We start from the raw sequence: 21903 nt of genomic DNA, 5'->3' as shown, positions 1-21903 counted from the left end.
AATTTAGTCCACAATCTTTTCTTTTCCTCGATCGCGACTTGAATCTCGTTTCTCTTGATCTATAATACCAAATTAATCTTATTTAATACATACATTCATCAAAACAACATTTAATACGGAACTTTGAAAAATTACACTTTTGCCCCTAAACTTTTGCATAATTACACTTTTGCCCCTAGGCTCGGAATTAAACTTTATTCCTTATTATTATGTTTTATAACATGCTGATCACTTTTCCTTCTATGGCAACATCAAATTCTCTCTCTAACATATACTTGTGACTATTAGGTATTTTTGCCGATTAAGCCCTTTTACTCGTTTTCACTCAAAACCGAGTAGCACAAGTTGTCTAACATAATTTAAAACCTCATATTCTATCATAAAACATCAAAATACAAAAATTTCACCTATGGGTATTTTTCCAAATATGAACCCTAGGTTGAATTATTGCTAGCATAAGCTTAATCGAGCTACTTGGATTCCAAAAACGTAAAGAACATTAAAAACGAGGCTTGGAATCACTTACTATGGAGCTTGGAAGCTTGAAAAAAACCCTAGCTATGGAGAACCCTTGAAATTTCAGCCTAATGAAGAAGATGGACAAAAATTGGCTTTTAATTTTGTTTTTAATTCATTTTAATAACTAAATGACCAAAATACCCTTACTACTAAACTTTCCAAAAATTCCTTCCATGTCCTAATTTTGTCCATGAACTTAAAATTGGTCAAATTTCTATTTAAGACCTCCTCATTAATATTCCAAATCAATTTCATACTAAAAACTTCTAGAATGCAAGTTTTGCAACTTATTCGATTTAGTCCCTACTTTCAATTTAAGCACTTTAGGCATAGAATTTCATCACGAAATTTTCACACAATCATGCAATCATATCATAATCATCAAAATAATTATAAAATAATTATTTCTATCTTGTATTTGTGGTCACGAAACCACTATTCCGATTAAGCCCTAATTCAGGATATTACAAAAAACACAATTACCATTTCACATTTCTCATATAATTCATTTGATTATAGTTCCCTTGCTATTAACCACATCTCATTTTTACATAGATCATAATCATACTCACTTTCATTTCTCAATTTCATATACATTGCAACATACCTGAATCAGATGCACATTCATATACTCATTTATTTCTCGGAATGCCCGTTGAACTGTTCAGAATCAATAAGGATACTCGGATAGCTCTAGAAACTCGTACAATGCTAACGTCCCAAACATGGTCTTACACATGCCACTGTCCCAGACAGGGTCTTACACAAAATTAAATACGATGCCAATGTCCCAGACATGGTCTTACACGTAAATCTTAAATCGATGACAATGTCCCAGATGTGGTCTTACACGAAATCATATATCGATGCCACTATCTCAGACAGGGTCTTACACAATATCTCACATCTCGGAAGCTCACATGTTATGACACCAATATTCTGTACAATTGTTAGTTTGATTGGGACTTTCAACTGCATAATTAAATCAACTCATACTCAAAATAAGTCATCAAATGCTTAATTCCATTCGGTCGTATACATATAAATACAAATTAATTCAGAACATATAATACACTTACATTTCAATTTAACAATATTTATTTACTTATGAACTTACCTCGTATGAACACGAACGAACTGAATAATTATTTGACAATTTTTTATTTTTCCCCAATCCAAATCAGATTTCCTCTTTTCTTGATCTAATTCAATACAAATATGGCTTGTCTAATAACATATTCATTCAATTTCATCCAAAAATACATAATTTGGGCATTTAGTATTGTAGTCTCAAACATTTCACATTTTCACAATTTAATCCCTATTTCAAAACAACACAAAATACTCAGAATTTCACTATGCCCATGTTAGGCCGAATTCACCTTTGGTCCCTAGCAGCCCATTAATTCAATTTATTTCACATTTTGATCCTTAATTTACAAATTTCTCAATTTAGTACTTAATACTCATTTTTATAAAAAAATCACTTAATTAAACATAATTATCTATTAACAAAGATTTATTTTTCATCATGAAACAAAAAATTCATCACATTATCAACCATGGAAAATCTCAAATTCATCATCAATTCCGAAAATTGAAACATGGGCTAGGTAATAGACGAAACAACGATCTCAAAAATGTAAAAATTATCGAAAACCGACTAAAATCCATACCTTAATTTAGCTTGGAGCAAGGCCGAACCTTAAAAACCTTCAAATGTTTTCTTTCTTTCTTCCATTCGGCCACAAAAAGATGAATGATAATGGCCATTTTGTTTTACTTTATTTTATTATATATTAATACACCATTTACAAAAATAACCTTTGAAATTTAATTAGAAAGCCATATAATTAATGTCCATTACCATCCATGCTTTAGTTCAATGGTCAAATTCCATTTTAAGGACTTCATATTTAACTAATCAAAGCAAATAGGCACTTTAACTTATAGCATGCTACTTTTACATTTTACGCGATTAAGTCTTTTTTCCAAATTAACCGTTCAAATGATAAAATTAATTCATGAAATTTTCTCACATATCAAATAATATGCTGTAAATAATAAAAATAATATTAAAATAATTTTATGGCCTTAGATTTGTGGTTCCAAAATCACTGTTCCGACTAGGGTCTAAACCGAGCTGTTACAATAAAGTATCTAATGTTACAGAAAAATCTGCAAATTGAGACAACGTTGATGGCTTGAACTATTGAAAGATTGTGAATAATTAATGATTAACCTTTGAGGAAGTAGATATAGTTGCAGATGCTTGAATGGAAAGCCATTTTTCATTTTGTGAATGTTGATTACATGATTAATCTTATTTGATGGAAGTCTGAATTTAGCTAAATTAAAAGGATAAGGCAATGTTTTCTTTTCAAGGTTGAGAACCTCAGAAATGTAATAGTGAGTGGTAACCTAAACTAGTACAGCGTGAGACGACTTTTGATTTTGATTTCTGTTATTATTTCTCTGAGATAGAATTCGCGCAATGAATTATCCAGAGCTTCTGCAGAAAATGTTGTATGAGACTCAGTAGTAGCTCATTTGCTCAATCAGAGAGTAATTCAGATCTTTGACGATATGCTCTGACACTGTGTTTCAGAGTTCAAAGGTGATTGGAAATAGATATACGAGGTGGAATTGATTTGTTATTCTGAGGAAAAAGGGTAAAGTGATTCATGACAGTTGAAAGCAACTTCAGACTGACATAAGTAGTATACAGATTTGAAAATTTAAGATATTGGATTCCAGATCGATAATAGAGTGCTTCCAGAAGTATTGCCCTCAAAGAGGACTCTTCGATGAGGTAGAGGAAACTACGAGAATATTACCCTAAACTCTTTTCTGGCAAGATTTTTGGGGACGAAAATCCCTAAATGGGGGCGAGTTGTAAAAGCCCGATTTTGGATCTAGTCAGAATAGTGATTTCGGGACCACAAATCTGATATAGAAAATTTTATTTTTATTATATTTTTATGGTCTAAAATTTTATGGAATGACTTTTTGAAAATTTCGTTCGAAAATTTTGACGTTGGGCACTCAAGTTGGTCAAAAGGACGAAATTGTAAAAAGTGCAAAAGTTGAGTTCTACATGTTAGAGGTGTCCAATTGTTATGAAATTTTAAATTGGAGGTCCTTAAATGGTAATTAGACCATTGGTTAAGTTTTTTGACAAAAATAGACATGCTTAGGTATGTTTTTAAAGTTTTTCATTAAGGGTACTTTGGTAATTTGGTAATTAAATGATTAAAAGCTAAATTAAAAGCCAATTTTTGTCCATCTTCAAGCTATGGCCGAATTTCACAAGGGGAAACCATGGCTAGGGTTTTTCAAGCTTCCAAGCTCGATTGTAAGTCCGTTCTAGCCCCGTTTTTAATGATTTTTATGTTTTTAAAATCCTCGTAACAAGATCTATCTATTTCTACCACTAATTTTAGATATAATAAAAGTTTAAATTTTTACCCATGATGGATATTTGTGTATTTTGATGTTTAATGGTAGAAAATACATGTTAGATGTTAGATAAACGACTTTTGCAAAGTGATTTTCAGTAAAAATGTCAAAAAGGACTTGTTTGTAAAAGTTATGAAAATGTGTGTAAATGTGTGAATTAAAAGGAAAATGTGGACTGCTATAAGCATGTATAAGGTTTGGCTAGGCATGGGTGTTGAAGAAATTGAGTACATTTCGTTTTACGAGCCTAGGGACTAAAATGCAAAAATGTAAAATTTTAGGGGTAAAAATGAATTTTTGTCATAATGTGATTTTGGGCTGATTTGAATTTTAATGATTAAAGAAGTTGAATGCGATAATGTAGATCAAGAGAAACGAGGTTCAAAACTAGAACGAGGGAAAAACGAGTATTTGACGATTAGGTCTTTTTCACCATTTTTGTGTCGAGGTACGTTCGTATGTTTAATAAACATTAAATTATATATTTATTAATGCTTAATTGTTATATTTGTGATAAATGCTATACTATTGAAATGAAATATGAATATTATTAAGTACGGTACTACGAAAATGACCGATAGTGATTCGGTACAGTGAGAAATCCCATTTGAACCTTAGGAATAGATTAAGATACAAGTGACATGTCACTAGGAAACCAAGAGTTATGTGATTTATGTGAATCCGGGTGCTGGTCATGTACGTCCTACCGGTGGTTGGGTAGTCCGACATGTGTTGTGGATACCTTAGCCAAGGCAAAATATTTGCATTAGTACAAATAGAAAATTTTTGCTTGAGGACAAGCAATAGCTTAGGTTTGGGAGTGTGATAAGTCTTGAAAAGAGTTACATTTTCTGCCTTTCAATCTAGCTAATTGTTTGTACTTAGGCATATTTTGTTGCATTTTAGGGCATTTTAGTTAGAATTTGTTATATTGCATTTGAACTTGGACTATGTTGAATTGTCTAGTCCTTTTAATTGGTTTTTGTAGAAGTTTTATATAGTGGTAGGAAAGGAACAAGTTTTTAAAGAAAGGAAATAAATGAGTGAAGTTTTTCTAGGGAAAATGGCAGATGATATGCTAGCACGAGTGTCACAGCAATGTAGGAAGACTGAGTCAAATGTTTCACGTGCAATTGTTTCAGTTTGAAATTTAAACTCATACCAGATAAATCACCCTAAAAAAGAGGAGAAGATTAACACAAACTGGTTGGAGGAACCCTATCTATAAAACGATGAGAAGGAAACCTCAAAAGGCATCCTAGAGAGAAGTAGAAGATCTAGAGATCTCGAGTGGAAGAGGAAGTCATCCTCTCAGTTTGCATAGGATTGTGCAGTTGTAGTGTGGACCAACAAAAGTTGTTTTCACGATGTTCTTCCATTATTTGCTTAGTATTTTTTTATAAATTGATTTGGTTGTAAACTATGGTGATGGTTTGGAATTATATTTCCCAACCGATGAGTTAAATCTTAGTAATCAAAAACTTAGAACAAAATTACCTTCTCCAAAGTCCATGCTAAACTGTTGGGTTAGTCACAGTTTAACCAATGACAATGTCCCTACATCATTCCCAATAAGTTGAAAGTCATCGACATTTAGAACAAGTAAGACGACATTTCCATCCCCAATACATTTATAAACATAAGGTTCATTTATGTTTTGCTCAAATCCAAAAGTCTTGATTATTTGATCAAATTTTTGATTCCATGAGCGGGATATTTTCTCATATATGAATCTAAGCAATTTTCAAACTTTATGCTCATTTGGAGAAAAGTATAATCATTTCCAAATATTTGTTATATCTCCATTTTCACCATTTGTGTCATTTTTTGTTCATTTGATTAACATGAATTCATTTTTGGCTTCAATCCATTTCCTTAAGTAGTTTTCTTAAGTTCATTTTCATTTTGGAGAAAACCATAATCATTTTCATTTGTTTCTCATTTCTACATTTTCACCATTTCTATCCATTTATGTTAATTTGATTCAACATGCAATTCAATTATAGTTTCAACGATCTAGTAGAGGGACAAATTGGACATATACGATTAGAACTTAAAGGATTTATAATTAAGTTCTATTTTTTTCACCTATTAATTCTAAAGTCATTTAGTCACGAAATTATTCCACTATAGTATCATGACAGAGCTTTCCCTAATGGCATACCATTACGAAAGCAACTCGATCAGTACCCGTCAAATGACCTTGTCATAAGTGTGTTACCCTCATAGGATATCCTTAATCTCTTTGGGATAATATTTGTTCTCCCAATATGATCCTATTTTATCTCATGGTAACCATTACATTTTCCTGCATGAAAAGTCATATAACCCCCATTTTCCAGTGGTGTCGAAAATAGTGGGCTTAGGATCCCATCTTTAACGTGTCAGTCCGTAAATATTAATTATTTGATATTTATGAGGTCATTAGGGTTGTCTTAAATTTTGGTTAAGAAATTTTATCATTTAGATAGTTAATTAATTAAATAATATTAAATAGTAAAAGAGATAAAAGTCAATCGGTATAGTTTTAAAATAGTAAAGGGACCAAAATGGTTTAATGGTTAAAAAGTCCAAGCTGATAAGAAAATACCTTATGATTCAACTAAATTTGTGATTAAAGTAACAAATCCTTTTGGTCAGTATGTGTTAGTTGATAAAGTCTATAAAAACTGTCCTTTGATGATTCAAGATTGCAACTTTTCGGTTGATTTGATGCTATTACCATTTTATGAATTTGATGTAATTCTCGGTATAGACTAGTTGACTCTACATAATGCTTTTGTGAATTGTAGATGAAAGTAAATTGTGTTGAAATGTCAGAATGGTGAAATAATCTGGGTTGAATCTAATAAAGTTGATGATACAGCTAATACGATTTCAGCTATGTTAGCACAGAAATATGTTAAAAAGGGCTGTGAGTTGTATCTAGCTTATGTATTTGATTCTAGGGCTTCAGAATTGAAATTAGAGTTGGTTCTGACTATTTTTGAATTCCCGGATTTATTTCCTAAATAGTCACCAGGGTTACCTTCAGTTAGAGAGGTTGAATTTGCTATTGAATTAGTACCGGGAACTCTTCCAATATCGATAGCTCCGTATAGAATGGCACCTACAAAATTGAAAGAGTTGAAAGCACAGTTGCAAGAGTTGACAGACAGAAGTTTTGTTCGGCATAGTTTTTCTCCCTTAGTACTCCTGTATTATTTGTTAAGAAAAAATACGGGTCAATGCGGTTATGTATCGACTATTGATAGCTTAACAAAGTCAAGATCAAGAACAAAAATCATTTGCCACATATTGATGACTTGTTTGATTAGTTGAAAGGTGCAATGATATTTTTAAAGATTGATCTCCTTTCTGAATATTATCAGTTACGAGTTAAAAATTCAGACGTGTCAAAGACTGCTTTTAGAATCAGATGCGGACATTATGAATTCTTAGTTATGTCGTTTGGTTTAAACAATGCACCTACTGTGTTTATGGTTTTGATGAATAGAATATTCCGATCGTATCAAGAAAAATTTCTAGTTGTGTTCATTGATGACATTTTAATCTATTCCCAAGATGAAATTGAGCATGCATAGCATTTAAGAATAATTTTTCAGACTTTGCACAAGAAACAATTATTTGCTAAGTTTAGCAAGTGTGGGTTTTGGTCCAAAAAGTTGGATTTTGGGGACATATGGTATTGGCAGACGGAATTAAAGTTGACCCGAGTAAAATATCAACTATAGTGGATGGAAGCCTTTGAAAAATGTTTCAAAGATCAGAATTTTTTTGGGATTAGCCAGATATTATCGGAGATTTGTTAAAGGATTTCAATGATTGCTATGCCGTTGATGAAATAGTATCAGAAAGATGTCAAGTTCGAATGGTCTAAAAAACGTCAGCAAAGTTTTGATTAGTTGAAAGGGTTATTGACTGAAGCCCCTGTGTTGGTTCAACCAGAGTCTAGTAAAGAATTTTTTACTTATAGTGATGCTTCATTAAATGGTTTAGCATGCGTTTTGATGCAAGAAGGCAAAGTGGTAGCTTATGCTTCCCGTTAGTTGAAATCGCACGAGAAAAATTACCTAACTCATGATTTAGTGTTTACAACTATTGTATTTGCTTTAAAGATCTGGCAACATCATCTATACGGAGAAAAATATCATATCTTCACGGATCATAAAAGTCTAAAGTATTTAATGACATAGAAAGAACTAAATTTGAGACAAAGTAGATAGCTAGAACTGCTAAAAGATTATGATTTGATCATCGACTATCATCCGAAAAATCTAATGTCGCTGTTGATGCTTTAAGTAGAAAATCCTTATTTGCTTTACGAGCTTCGAACACTCAGTTGGCGTTAATTGATGATAGTTCTATTATAGTAAAATTAAAAAGCTAAACTGGCATTTCTGCAACGACTTATGGAGCTCAGAAAAGTGACATAGAGTTGATTGTTAAACGGGAACAAATTGAGGTTTGACAATGGTTTTTATTTTTGAAACATAATATGTGTTCCGAGGAATTCTGATATTATTCAGAAGATTTTACAGGAAGCTCACAACAATAATTTATCGATACACCCTGGTAGTAGAAAAATGTATGGTGATTTGAAAGAGATGTACAAGTGGCCAGGTATGAAACAAGAGATTTCAGAGATTGTATCAAAATTTTTGATTTGCTAGCAAGTCAATGTCGAGCATCAGTATCCTTCTGGACTGTTACAACCTGTGATGATTTTAGAGTGGAAACAGGAACGAGTTACGATGGATTTTGTATCAGGATTACCTTTGTCTCCGTGGAAGAAAGATGTTAGCTGGGATATTATGGATCATTTGACTAAATCTTCACATTTCATTCCATTACATACAGATTGCTTACTTGAGAAATTGGCAGAATTGTATGTTTCTGAGATTGTTAGACTGCACGGTGTGTCGGTGTCTATTATCTTTGATAGAGATCCATGATTTACTTTTCTATCTTAGAGTAAGCTGCATGAAGCTCTAGGTACTCAACTACATTTTAATATAGCATTCCATCCATAGACCAATGGCCAGTCTGAGCAAGTGATTCGGCTACTCGAAGATATGCTCTTTTGTTGCATTTTAGAGTTCAATGGTAACAGAGAGAAATTTCTTCCATTGGTTGAATTTTCCTACAATACTAATTATCATACGAGTACTAAAATGGAATTTTACGAAGCTTTGTATGGTCAAAAATGTAGAACTCCATTATACTCGACTGAGTTGAGTGAGAAAAGCTATTCGATGTTGATTTGATTGGAGAAACCGAAAAAAGGTCAAAATAATATGTAACAGTTTGAAAGCTGCTTCCGATTGTTAGAAATCTTATGCGGATTTGAAAAGAAAAGATATAGAATTTCAAGTTGGTGATAGAGTGTTTTTAAAAGTATCACATTGGAGAAAAGTTCTTTGTTTTAGCTGAAAAAGGAAGCTTAGTCTACGATTCATTAGGTCGTTTGAGATCATCGAAAGGATTGGACTAGTGGCTTATTGTTTGGCTTTACCGTTAGAGTAAGAGAAAATACATAACGTGTTTCATGTATCGATGTTACGGCGGTATCAATTAGACCCTTCACATGTGATTTCACCTATAGATGTAGAGATTCAGCCAGATATGTCATACAGTGAAGAACCGATCCGAATTTTAGCTTGGGAAGTTAAAGAGTAAAGAAATAAATGTATAGCTTTAGTTAAGGTTCTTTGGAAAAGTCACAGAGTTGAGGAAGCTACTTGGGAACTAGAAGCTGCTATGAAAGTGAAATACCTGAACCTATTTTTCGATAAGATTTTCAGGGATGAAAATTTCGTTATGGGGAAAGTTGTAACAGCTCGTTTTTAGTGATGTTAGATAGAGTGGTTTCGGGACCACGATTTTGATGAATGAGTTATTATTTTAATATTTATTATAGGTCTACGAGATTATATTAAGGTCGTATTAAAATTCCGTTAGGAAATTTTGATGTTTAATTGGTTAATTAGGTAAAAAGGACTAAATTGTAAAAGGTGAAAAAGTTGAGTTCTATTAGTTAAAGGGGTCAAGTGGCTATGGAATGAAGTTAATTGACTTTAGTGGTAAATATACTATATTTAAAGTTAGTGGATGTGCATGGATAGGTTTTATTGAAATTTTTAATTAATAATAAGGTTAATATGGTAATTTAGTAAATAAAAGAAAAATCAAGTTAATAAAACATAAAGTAAAGATGATATCTTCTTCATTTTTTTTTCAAACTATAAGTTAGCCATTGGAGAAGAAGAAATTTTTAGTCAAGCTTGTTTTGTTGCATGTAAGTGAATTCAAGCCCCGTTTTTAATGATTTTTATGTTTTTGAGTTTGTTTTAGCTTAATCTAGCTAGCCCGGGGTTAATTTGAAAAACTCTTAGAGGTTGAGGGACTTTCCATGGATTTTTTTGAATAGGTTTTGAATTTATTTGATAGATTATTCATCTTGGTTGTGAAATAAACATGTTTTATTAAGTGATTTTTGGTGAAATTGCAATTAGGGATTAAATTGTTAAATGTGTAAATCTATGGGTTTATTGTGAAATTATGGTAATAATGAGTTTTTCCAAGGTCCCTTGTAACATTGTTTAAGTTGGATTTAAGCTAAAATGAGTTGTATTTAAATTATGAGCTTAAGTATTAGGGGTAATTTTATAATTTTTCATAAATATGAACTATGAGTTAAATTGAATACTAGAATTACTTAATTGAATGAAATTATTTACTTAGATCAGGATAAACTACAATCAAACTTAAATCAAGGAAAAAGTTAAAACTTCAGATTAGTGTTCGATTTTACTTTTACGCCCTAGTTATCAAGGTAAGTTCGTATGAACTATGATCGTTTTAATGTTAGTTAAATTGACTATTTACTATGTTGTTTTAACATAAATGAATCTAGGTATAAAAGTATCTACACTATGATGAATTGACGGATAATGAGTCCCATTTGAACTTTAAAAATTCTTAGGATACAAATGACATGTCATTAGGGATTTCATGTTTCGGGTGTTGGTATTGAATGTCCTACAAATGGCTGAGGTCTTGTATTTGTTGCAGATTCTCCGCAGATCCTATGAGCAGCATCGTGTAGCTAACATTCTGACCCACAGCTCAAGTAAGCAGGCCCATTTCACAACTCGTATGAGCATTGATGTAAAGAAAAGTTTACAATTATATGGAAAGGCATACTATGCGTGAGAATTTATGTAGTTCTAGACAGTTCAACGAGTAAGAAAAGGAAATAAAATAGAATGAGTCATGATCTTATGGTAACATTAATGTGTTTATATATGGTAAACTAAATATCTTATGGTTGATTACATTTGTATCATGGACAAGTGTACTAACTTGTGAGTTTGATGATGTTGTATAGGCTTTTACTAAGCTTATGGCATTGGTAATGATTTTTGCTTAATCTATGAATTGTATAAATGAATTGGTAAGTTATGTTTAAGTTTATATGAGCTTAATAAACACTAGTTGCTTACATAGTTACTTTCCTTTTTTTTTTAGATAATCAGAAGCCCAATCGGTTAGAAGCTCTTCGAAGACCTATCACACTATCCAACAATCATTTTGGTAGTTTTTGAGTATTTTGGCCAAGGTTAATAATGGCATGTATAGGATCTTTAGTAATGGTAGTTTGTGAATGTGTTAATGGTGATTTGGTTTGTATATGCTTTGAAGTTTATGTTTTGCTTGGTGAACCTTAACACCTCACTAAGTTATGTCATTTTGGTCATTTTTAAGTGCTTGTACATGAGGTCCTTTTGGTATGTTTGTGATGGCATGTAAATGGTCATTGTGGTATCATGTGGTAGATAATTGAACTAGGTTTTTATGCTTGAAATATGGCAATGTTGACTTGTTTTGGTAAATGATATTTTGGTATAATTGTGGTGCCTTTGAATGGCATATTGGTTGGATGAATTAAGGTGTTTGAAATGGCATGTTTAGGTGTGTTTGAATGAGATTTAAATTCCTTGAATGTGTGCCCAAATACAATGGTTAGTTATGCATGATTTGGCTTTGAAATGGCTTGATTTTAGGTAAATTTTTGGGTTCACATGGCCTGGGACATGATATGTCGCACGATTGTATGTCATTTGAAATTTCTTAGTGTTTCAAGTTAGTGAGTTACACGGCCTAGCACACGGCTTGGCACACGGGTTTGTGTGGCAACTCAGAGAGTTACACGACCTGGCACACGACTTGTGACACAACCGTGTGACCCTACTTAATGAGTTACACGGGTGAAGAAATAGGCTAGCACATGGCCGTGTGTCCCTTGTTCGTGTGACCCTTATTTTCCAATTTTTCTAATTTTTTCTTAAAACTTCTGTTTTGATTCAATTTAGTCCTGAATTGCTTTGAAGCTATTTTTAGGGTCTCAAAGGCTCGATTTAGGGACCAAATGCATATGATTGATATGATTCTGATTGAGATTAATCTATTTAATGACATGTTGTTAAATGATTTTTGGTTGATCAGTAATGCTCTGTAACCCTAATTCAGCGACACAGACGGGTTAGGGGTGTTACAAACACTTTCGACCAAGCTAGGGTTCTTTGATATGGTAGGTAAACCTTGCTCGTTTTTAGTAATTTTTATGTTTTTGAGCTCGTATTAGCTTAATTTAGCTAACCTGAGGGCTAATTTGTAAAATTGTTAAATGTTTTGGATTATGCCATTGATGAGTTTAGTATATTTTTGAAGTTTTATGGAAGACTATTAAGCTTGATTGTTAAATAGAAATATTTTGTAAAGTAACTTTTAGTAAATTTAGTTTTTAAGGACTAAAGTGTTAGAGTGATAAAATTACAAGGACTTAATGTGAGATAACATCAAATATGGGTTGTAAGGAAGTATTAAACAATTCGATTGAACTTAGTTGGTTAGAAATGGTTAAGTTGCAAGTTTTGGACCTAGGGACTAAATTGCATAAAAGGTAAAATATTGGGGTAATTTTGTAAAATGTATAAAAGGACTTATTAGCATAAATGAGTTAATTTTTTTGTTGGTATTGATTAATTGAATGGAATTATTATTCTAGATCAAGAACGAGTTGAAAATCGAGGAAAAGAGAGAGTTGCAGAATAGACCTTGTACTTTCGTTATTACTGCAGTTTAGTTTGGTAAGTTCGTTCGGTTAATGTATTGATATCATGTAAAGAGAATTGAACTAATAGATTGTCAAAACATTGATTACTATTGATATCTCCTGAGCCGAATAAACGTAGGATAGAGTACGATTGGCATGCCAATAGGTTATTTTTGCACATGGTACGGGATCGGTTTGAGAGGTGATGATGATTCCTATACATCTCCTATTCACCGAATATATCGAGGTCATGTATTCATTGCGAACTATAGTGTTATATTACAATGTTTTCTGGTATGTTACCAGGGGTGGACTGTAATATCCCTAAACTGGGTCTAGTAGTTTCAGGTATATTTTTCGAGTTCCAAATGTGAAACTAGGAATTTATAGGGTTTCTAGTAATTTTTAATTTAATTTAAGAGGTTGATTTCATCTAAAATTAATTAAAAATAATCCAAAAATTTTAAAATTATTTGCGAAAAATTAATTTTAAAGATTTTAAATAATTATTAGTGAAAATAATCAATTTGGGTTGAAAAAAGAATTTTAAAATAATTTTTATTTGGGGTAGTTTGAGTAAAATTTAAACATTAATTAAATAGAATTTAATTTTAAACAAGGGAAAAGTTAGAGTATTTATATGGTAAATAAACCTTAAAATTCAGAATTTTGGAAGGAAAGGATTAAATGGTAAAGTAAGGAAAATGTGGGAGTGGCCATTAGGAAAATTTCCCAATTTTTAAATTTCTGGTGGGTGGTTTCAGTTTTAAAACTAATGTATCTAACCCACTTTTCACACATTTTACATTAGATTAGAGAGCTTTAAAATTCATTTTCTTTGCATGATTTTCAATATTTATCATCAGAGAATAGATCCAACCAATTTCCTTCTCAAAATACTCTCTCAATTTATCTAAAATTATTCTCAAAAGTAGCCAAAAATATTCTGAAATTTCTCAAGTTTTTTTAATCAAGATTTTCAATCAACGAATTTAGAGCGAATCAAAGGTAATTTTCAATCCTAAACTTGTTTTTATGATGATTAGAAACATTTTTACATGATTTGAGATTCAATTAAAGGATTTTTACTAGTGTCATCTTCTTCCCAGAACACATGGTTCTTTAATGGTGGATCTTGAATTTTGAGAGGAAATCCACAAATCAATGGTTGTTCCAACTCAAAATGGATCTATTAAAAGGTTTTGATCTTATTTATCAAGATTAAACATGATTTGTGAGGTAATTTAAAGAAATCTAAATTTCATCATCTTCATGAACTAGTTTCTGGAATTTTGTGAAATTGATTTAAAGATCAAATTGATGGTTGGTATAGGTGTATTTGGTCTAGTATTTGTAACAATCCAAAACTCAACCTAGGAGTTTAGACTGAATTTCGGAGGTCACATTGATCACCGAAGTGATCATGGGAAATTTTAGTTTAACAAATTGAAAAACATTACCGTATATAAGTTTCGTAAAAACTCTTAGATATAAAAACCCGGTATTACAAAAACCTCAGTCCAAATAACACTTACATGTATTTAATACGAAAGTCCATACCACAGTTTTGAAACAATACTTAAACCAATTATTCAAAATGTGTAACTCCGAGACGTCCGGTGTGCCGTGTATTGTAATAGAATTCAGAAATGTACTTGAAAGGGGAAACATTAAGGGGGTGAGCTACACGATCTTAGTGTGAGTTTGAGACATGACTAACAAAAAAATTACTGACCAAAATTCCAGATAGCAGTACAACAGTGAAACGTACTCACAAAGATATACAGAACTAGAACGTATACACGAAGCCAACATCCCAAACGAATGTACTCAAGTAAAGCACTTATCATCACACACAGTGTTACAAAAATTTATTACACGCAAGAACAATCACAAATGATAAGTCAAACAGACAGAATGCAAACAAACAAACTCACACCCAATCACTTAATTAGATGCTTATGATTGCAGTCAAGTAGTGAAAACCCACCCATCTAGCCAACACACCTCTCCGTGCCTCGATCACACCTGAAAAGAGCTATTTAAGCTTACCAACCAAACACACTACAAAGGACCTCGAAAGACCCATCCAACCCTACACACCATGTATGTGACTAAGCCAAAGATAATAATACGCAGCAAGGCTGACGTATATGCAGTACAGTGTATTGCGGTAAATCACTGTACAGACATATTGCAGTTTAAACTGATAGATTAGATAAAAGTACACAGCAAAGCTGATGTACATGCGTTACAGTGCGGTAAACTGTTGTACCGATAAGATGCAGTTAAATTGCCAAATCAGATCAGAATGAATCTTCCTTCTCTTCAAAACCCACCCAAAAATTACTTTATGCAAGTGCATGTATGCTTACAATCTCACAGAAACAATGAACACATTGACAGATAGTCAAACAAAAATAGACATGCACACACCCAGCTAACCGGGTTCAGAATCAAATATCTTGCACAACAGTTACAAATAACACATAAGCTGAAGCCTAGATCAAAGTTTTAACTACCCTCACTAAAGCCTAGTCAAGGGTCAGAACACACAGACACATTTTCAGATGAAAAACATACACAAAACTAAAATTAGTGACTTAGGGCCACATGGCTATATGCTCTGGCCATGTGGAAAAGCCTAGGCCGTGTAGGGGTCAACTTGCCCATGTGGAATGAGGCACATGGCCGTGTAAGCCAGGGACATAGCTATGTGAACAGGCCATGTAACTCTTTGTCCATTTGTGCTAAAATAAAGTACAGGGCGGACACGGCCATGTGAGGGTGTCACAAGCCCGTGTGCCCACTAGACACGGTCGTATGGCACCAAATCACTAAAATCTAACTCCTAAACACATAAGCCCATATGCCCAGGGAACACGACCGAAAGAAAATTGACTAATTCCCCCAAATCAGCCACACAGCCATGTGGCCAAGCCGTGTGGCATGAATTTTCATCCAAAAACCCTAATCCCCAATTCCACACGGCCGTGTGAACTAGCACACGCCTTTGTAGTCGCCTATATGGTCCTGAAACCACCTCGAAACATCTTAAAAATCGTAGATGAACACACCCAATGCCATAGAAAACCAAGTTTTATGAAACTTAAAAGCGAACACACATTCACCAAAACACTTAGAACATGTCAAGTTCCACACAATCGAGACTGTTTCTATTTTCAGTCAATTTTGAAAAATAATCTTTCAGTTAAACTCTGTTTACTTGTTTCAAACAAATACTGATTAGTTTAGATTATTTTATTATTATTTGATCTATGAATTTAGCCTATAAATAGGCTCTTTTACAACCTTAGAAAATATACCCATTAGAGATTAGAACTCATAACACATTTAGAGAATTTTGTGTTTACATTTTGTGGGTTCCTTGTTTTTGGGTTTTCGGGGTTTAGTTTTATCTCCATCTTTTGTACTCTTCGTTCTTTTTCCGTTATAGTAAAATTATCTTTGCCCGTAGGTTTTTATCCTCTTTGGAGGGGTTGTTCCACGTTAAGTTTTTGTGTTCAATTTTTCAATTTATTTCGCTATTTTCTTGTTCGTTGCTTAATCGGGTCGAAATCCTAACAAGTGGTATCAGAGCTAGTTCAATTTTCATAGATCACCCCGTTCAGAGATGGCAGCAACAAGATTTGAAATTAAGAAGTTCAATGGTGAGACAAATTTCAATCTGTGGCAAGTTCGGATGATGGCAATTCTAGTTCAATCCGGTTTGAAAAAGGTTGTTACTGGGAAAAAGCCTGAGAATCTAAATAAAATAGAATGGGAAGAGCTTGATGAAAAGGCTTTGTCTACAATCCAGTTGTGCCTTGCGAATACGGTATTGCAGGAGGTATTGATGAAGAAGACCTCATCCGCATTGTGGAAAAGGTTAGAAACTCTTTATGCGACTAAGTCTCCAGCTAATCGTTTAGTGTTGAAACAACGTCTATTTACGTTTCGCATGAATGAAGGTGAGCTTCTTAGAGATCACATCAGTCAATTTATTACTCTTTTAAATGATTTAAAGAATGTTGAGGTTCATATTGACGATAATGATCAGACTATGCTTTTATTGTGCTCTTTACCCCCTTCATACAAGTCTTTTAGGGAGACCCTGATTTATGGCAGAGACAAACTCTCGTTCGAAGATGTGAAGGGTCATTTGTTGAGTAGAGACAAACTCGACAATGAGCTTCATTTGGATAGCAAGACAGATAGGGAAGCTTCTGTTTTGGTAGCATCAAAGAAACGAGATAAAAGGTGTCGCTATTGTAAAAAGTTAGGTCATGTGAAAGCAGATAGTTACAGATTGCGAAATAAAAAAGCTGCTGAGAGTAACAAGAAAGATGTAGCTGGTGCTAATTTGGCCGATGAAAATCGTGATGATTTCTTATTAGTGTTAACAAGCGATAACACCAAGCTCACGTCCGAGTGGATCCTAGATTCAGGATGTTCTTTCCACATGTGTCCCAATAGAGAATGGTTCTCCACATATAGTTTGATTGAAGGTGGAATTGTGTACATGGGAAACAATTCATCTAGTAAGGTAATTGGTATTGGTACTGTTAAAATTAAGATGCATGATGGGATGATTAGCACACTCTCAAATGTCAGGTATGTACTTGATTTAGGAAAGAATCTCATCTCCTTAAGTATTTTAGACTTGAAAGGATGCAAAATCAACATCGAGTCGAGCGACATTAAAGTATCTCGTGGAGCTCTCATTTTGTTAAAAGGTAAAAGAATCGACAGTCTTTATATTTTGGAAGGTTATACTGTGACCGGTGAAATCGGACATCCCTCGTCCGTTATGGAGTTGAAGTCAACTTGTTTGGAGCAAAGGTAACTTGGTCATAGTAGGGAAAAAGGTATGACTGTTTCGTTGAAGAGAGGTTCTCTTTTGGATGCAGGTTTTGAAAATTTAGGGCACTGTGTTCGTGAAAATCAGACCCGGGCTGGTTTTGCTTTGGCAGTGTACAAGTTGAAGGCCAGAAGTCTTCCAGTTTCTAAGCACAAATTCGACTCAGTTAATTCCCTGCATAGTTCAAGATAGGCTCGTGGCAGGCTTTGGCAAAGATGGCGTTGTTGAAATATGAGTCAAGGTGGAGATTTGTTAAATATGACTCCTATTTTCAGTCAAATTTGAAAAATAATCTTTCAGTTAAACTCTGTCTACTTGTTTCAATCAAACACTGATTAGTTTAGATTATTTTATTATTATTTGATCTATGAATTTAGACTATAAATAGGCTCTTTTACAACCTTAGAAAATATACCCATTAGAGATTAGAACTCATAACACATTTAGAGAATTTTGTGTTTACGTTTTATGGGTTCTTTATTTTCGGGGTTTAGTTTTATCTCCATCTTTTGTACTCTTCATTCTTTTGCCATTATAGTAAAATTATCTTTGCCCATGGTTTTTTATCCTCTTTGGAGGGGTTTTTCCATGCTAAATTTGTGTGTTCAATTTCTCAATTTATTCCGTTATTTTCTTGTTCGTTGCTTAATCGGGTCGAAATCCTAACAGAGACAACAAATTGAAATTGAAGAGTTTGAACCCAAACCTGATTCATGATCAGAGACGTCTAGAAGCAAACTCGATGACGAAAAAACTGAAGCTCCCCAAAAACCACAACACAACCATTTCCAAAAAATGAAAAAGATGAAAGAACAAAAAAAGAAAACAAAGATAGGGGACGAGGAGAACACCTAAAAAAATAAAAATAATAAAATAAACACTAAGTAAAAATATAATTATCTAAACCTTTTAAACGAAACAAAAATGGTCCCTCAAAACACTCCTGAGGACTTGAACCCGGGACCCAAAGGCACACTAACACTCCCCCAGACCAATAAGCCTAATCTATCACTTAAACGTACAATTAAACACAATAGCACAACCTACTCACTGACCCTAACCACAAAGCATAAAACTTCTAACCCTAAAATTTGAGGTGCTATAGTATTGATGATTGAAAGTGTTTAGGAGGGCTGGAGAGATCGATTTTGTGAGGAATAGAGTTTTTGACTTGATGTTACAAATTTGGTAAAGTATATTTGTGAGAGGATTTCAATTAGTATAGTTAATTAAAATTCGTGTTTATTATATCATTGGAAATGTGGTAATGTCTACTTTATCTATTGAAGCTTTGAATCTTGAAGAGAACTGAGCTAACCAAAATTGAAGCTTGAATTTGCTTAGTTGATCACTTGTTTGTGGTAGAATAAATTGTGTGGTGAGTGTTTCTAAGGGAGATTTGGTAAATTAACCCCCATTTATGTTTTAATTAGTAGTTTAATTGATGATTTCAATTGATTAATTATGGTTGAATGGCTAATTTTTGCAAGATTGATATTATATGAAAAAACGTTGAATTTTTATTGAATAATGGTAAGTATTTAGGTGGTTTTGTGAAATTTAATTAGGTTAATTATATTGATGATTAGAGCATGGTTACCTGAGTTTTTTATCATGATATATTGGTGTTACAATTGGTAATTGAACATTGGAAAATGGCAAATGAAATGCTTGATTTAATTGGATGTTAAATGGCTATGTTACATGTTACACATAAGCATTTTGTCACATTAAATTGAGCACAATAATGAATGATTTATATGCCATGTTTGACTAAATATATTGGAAACATGCATGGTGGATGCATTGGATATAGTTGAAATGCCATAGGATTTGTGAGTACTCACCTTTATTTGTGACATTGTGAGCATATGGCTCTTGGTGGACTGATTTGTTTAGAGTAGATAAGGGAATATTGAGCATGAGCGTATGCTTCGGCCTGCTCAACTCGATGGACTGTATTTGATATTTGTGGGAGTTCGGATATCCGTTTATCTGATGTATGATCACTCGATTAAGCCATGAGAAGTGTATGCCAATATATTTATGTGTGATTATTGTTATATCATTCGATGTTTGTAAGACATGAATAATTGATTCTTGTTATTGATAAAGCATATTGAAATTAAATTGACATGTTTCATTATTATGGCTGATATTTGTGATTGATTGGATGTGATTTAAGCATGATTTGGATGTTGATTTACTAGTCTTTTCTATTAACATTCACTAAGCTTTTTAAAGCTCACACCCTCACAATTTATGCAGATAATCGTCAGGCTTAAGGAGATGAGGAGCCGAGCAAGAGAGTTCCAAGAGATTTAGGCTTGGTAGAGACTTTATTACACATTTTAGAGATTGTAATCAGGCATTATGGAACACCCAGGAATTAGTTTAATTTTGGTTGTAATTGGATTTTGGGACATTAGACATTTTATTTTAGATGGTTTTATATTAATTTTGAGGCACGTTTGAGTTTAATTATTGAGTGATTTATAATGTATTATTGATTGATAACACGGTGTGTGAGGTATGAAATTTATATTAACGATTGTTTAAATGAATCTCCAATGGAGTGGTTTACTAGTGACTAAGGTACGCCACTTGATTGATTTATTCATTGTTTGTTATGCATGAATTTTATTGCCTAATTCTATATAATTGAAGCTTAATTGATGTCAATAAATTCAATTGAAGGTGTATGCATATGTATGATTAATTAATCGTAGTTAAATCGAGTTTAATTGGCCATTAAAATATGTAAAATCAGGTTTAAAAATGAGTTTTTCGCAAAAATAGGTGCAGTGGTTTCCACACGAGAGTGTGCGATCGGTCTAAAAGTTTTTCACGATACAAACACGATCATTTAATGACACATGGTCTAGAGGACACGACCGTGTGGGTTTTAGGGGGTTTGAATTTTTGTCTTTTTAAATTGGTATTCTAATTTTTTTAAGTTACAATTTAGTCCTTAATAATAAAACTTGAATTAGACATAGTAAACGAACTCAAATTAAGCTGAAATTTTTAGGCTTACATAATTTGACTAAAAGAAGGTCGGTAAACACTTAGATCTAAAATCGGGTTAGTTTTACCATAGGTGGTAAAATGACGAAAATGCCCTTAGGTTAAATTACCTAGGAAAAAATTAAAGCTGGCTTATAATTTGCTTCCGCATTACTAAATAACTAATAACTAGATAAGATTGAGGTTTTACAAGGTCAGGGTATGTCTTGGTTGGTCATTAGCCAGAGAGTCACTTAGGTAGCTAATGTAATGCTTCGAATTCGAGCCGATCAGTCCTAGTTGGGTTTAGGGTGTCACACAGACGTTTGCCTATGTGCTAGGCACTTAGTGCCGAGGTGTGTTATTGGTTGTTTTAGCTCATTTGAGCAGTTGGTGTGTTTTTGGATGGTTAACCGTGTACTCATATTCGTATATTGTTCATCAGCAATGTGTTAGTGATATTGAAATGTTATTGAAATGTCGAAAGTTGATTCAATTATTGTTCAAATATTACTCACATGTTGTGTTAAGTAATCTTATTATTTGATATCTTGTGTCATTTGGTAAGCATTATTGTTTTAAACATTGAACTTACTAAGCTTTATAAAAGCTTACTTGTATTCTTGTTTTGCTTCCTTGTAGATTACATTTTGTGGATAGTCAGGCGATCAGATCAACTTGAAAAATCACACTATCTGAGGGTCCTTGGTATATTTTGAAAACAAACTTTTTCTTATATTGCATGTAATAGGAAAATTGGTGAATGTTTTGTAATATTCATAAACACATATGTGATAAAGTTTGATGTGTGTGCAATGTTATCATGTTAAGTAGAAATTTGAAGTATTCATGCTTAGTACTAGTTAAGGCACGACTGGTTGATGCTAATTTAGCATGAAATGGTAAGTTTTGTTATGAGTTGTGCTGTATACTTCTAACT

Source organism: Gossypium arboreum, chromosome 7 (genome assembly GCF_025698485.1).
Source record: "Gossypium arboreum isolate Shixiya-1 chromosome 7, ASM2569848v2, whole genome shotgun sequence".
NCBI lineage: Eukaryota > Viridiplantae > Streptophyta > Magnoliopsida > Malvales > Malvaceae > Gossypium > Gossypium arboreum.
This window is presented reverse-complemented; position numbering follows the sequence as displayed.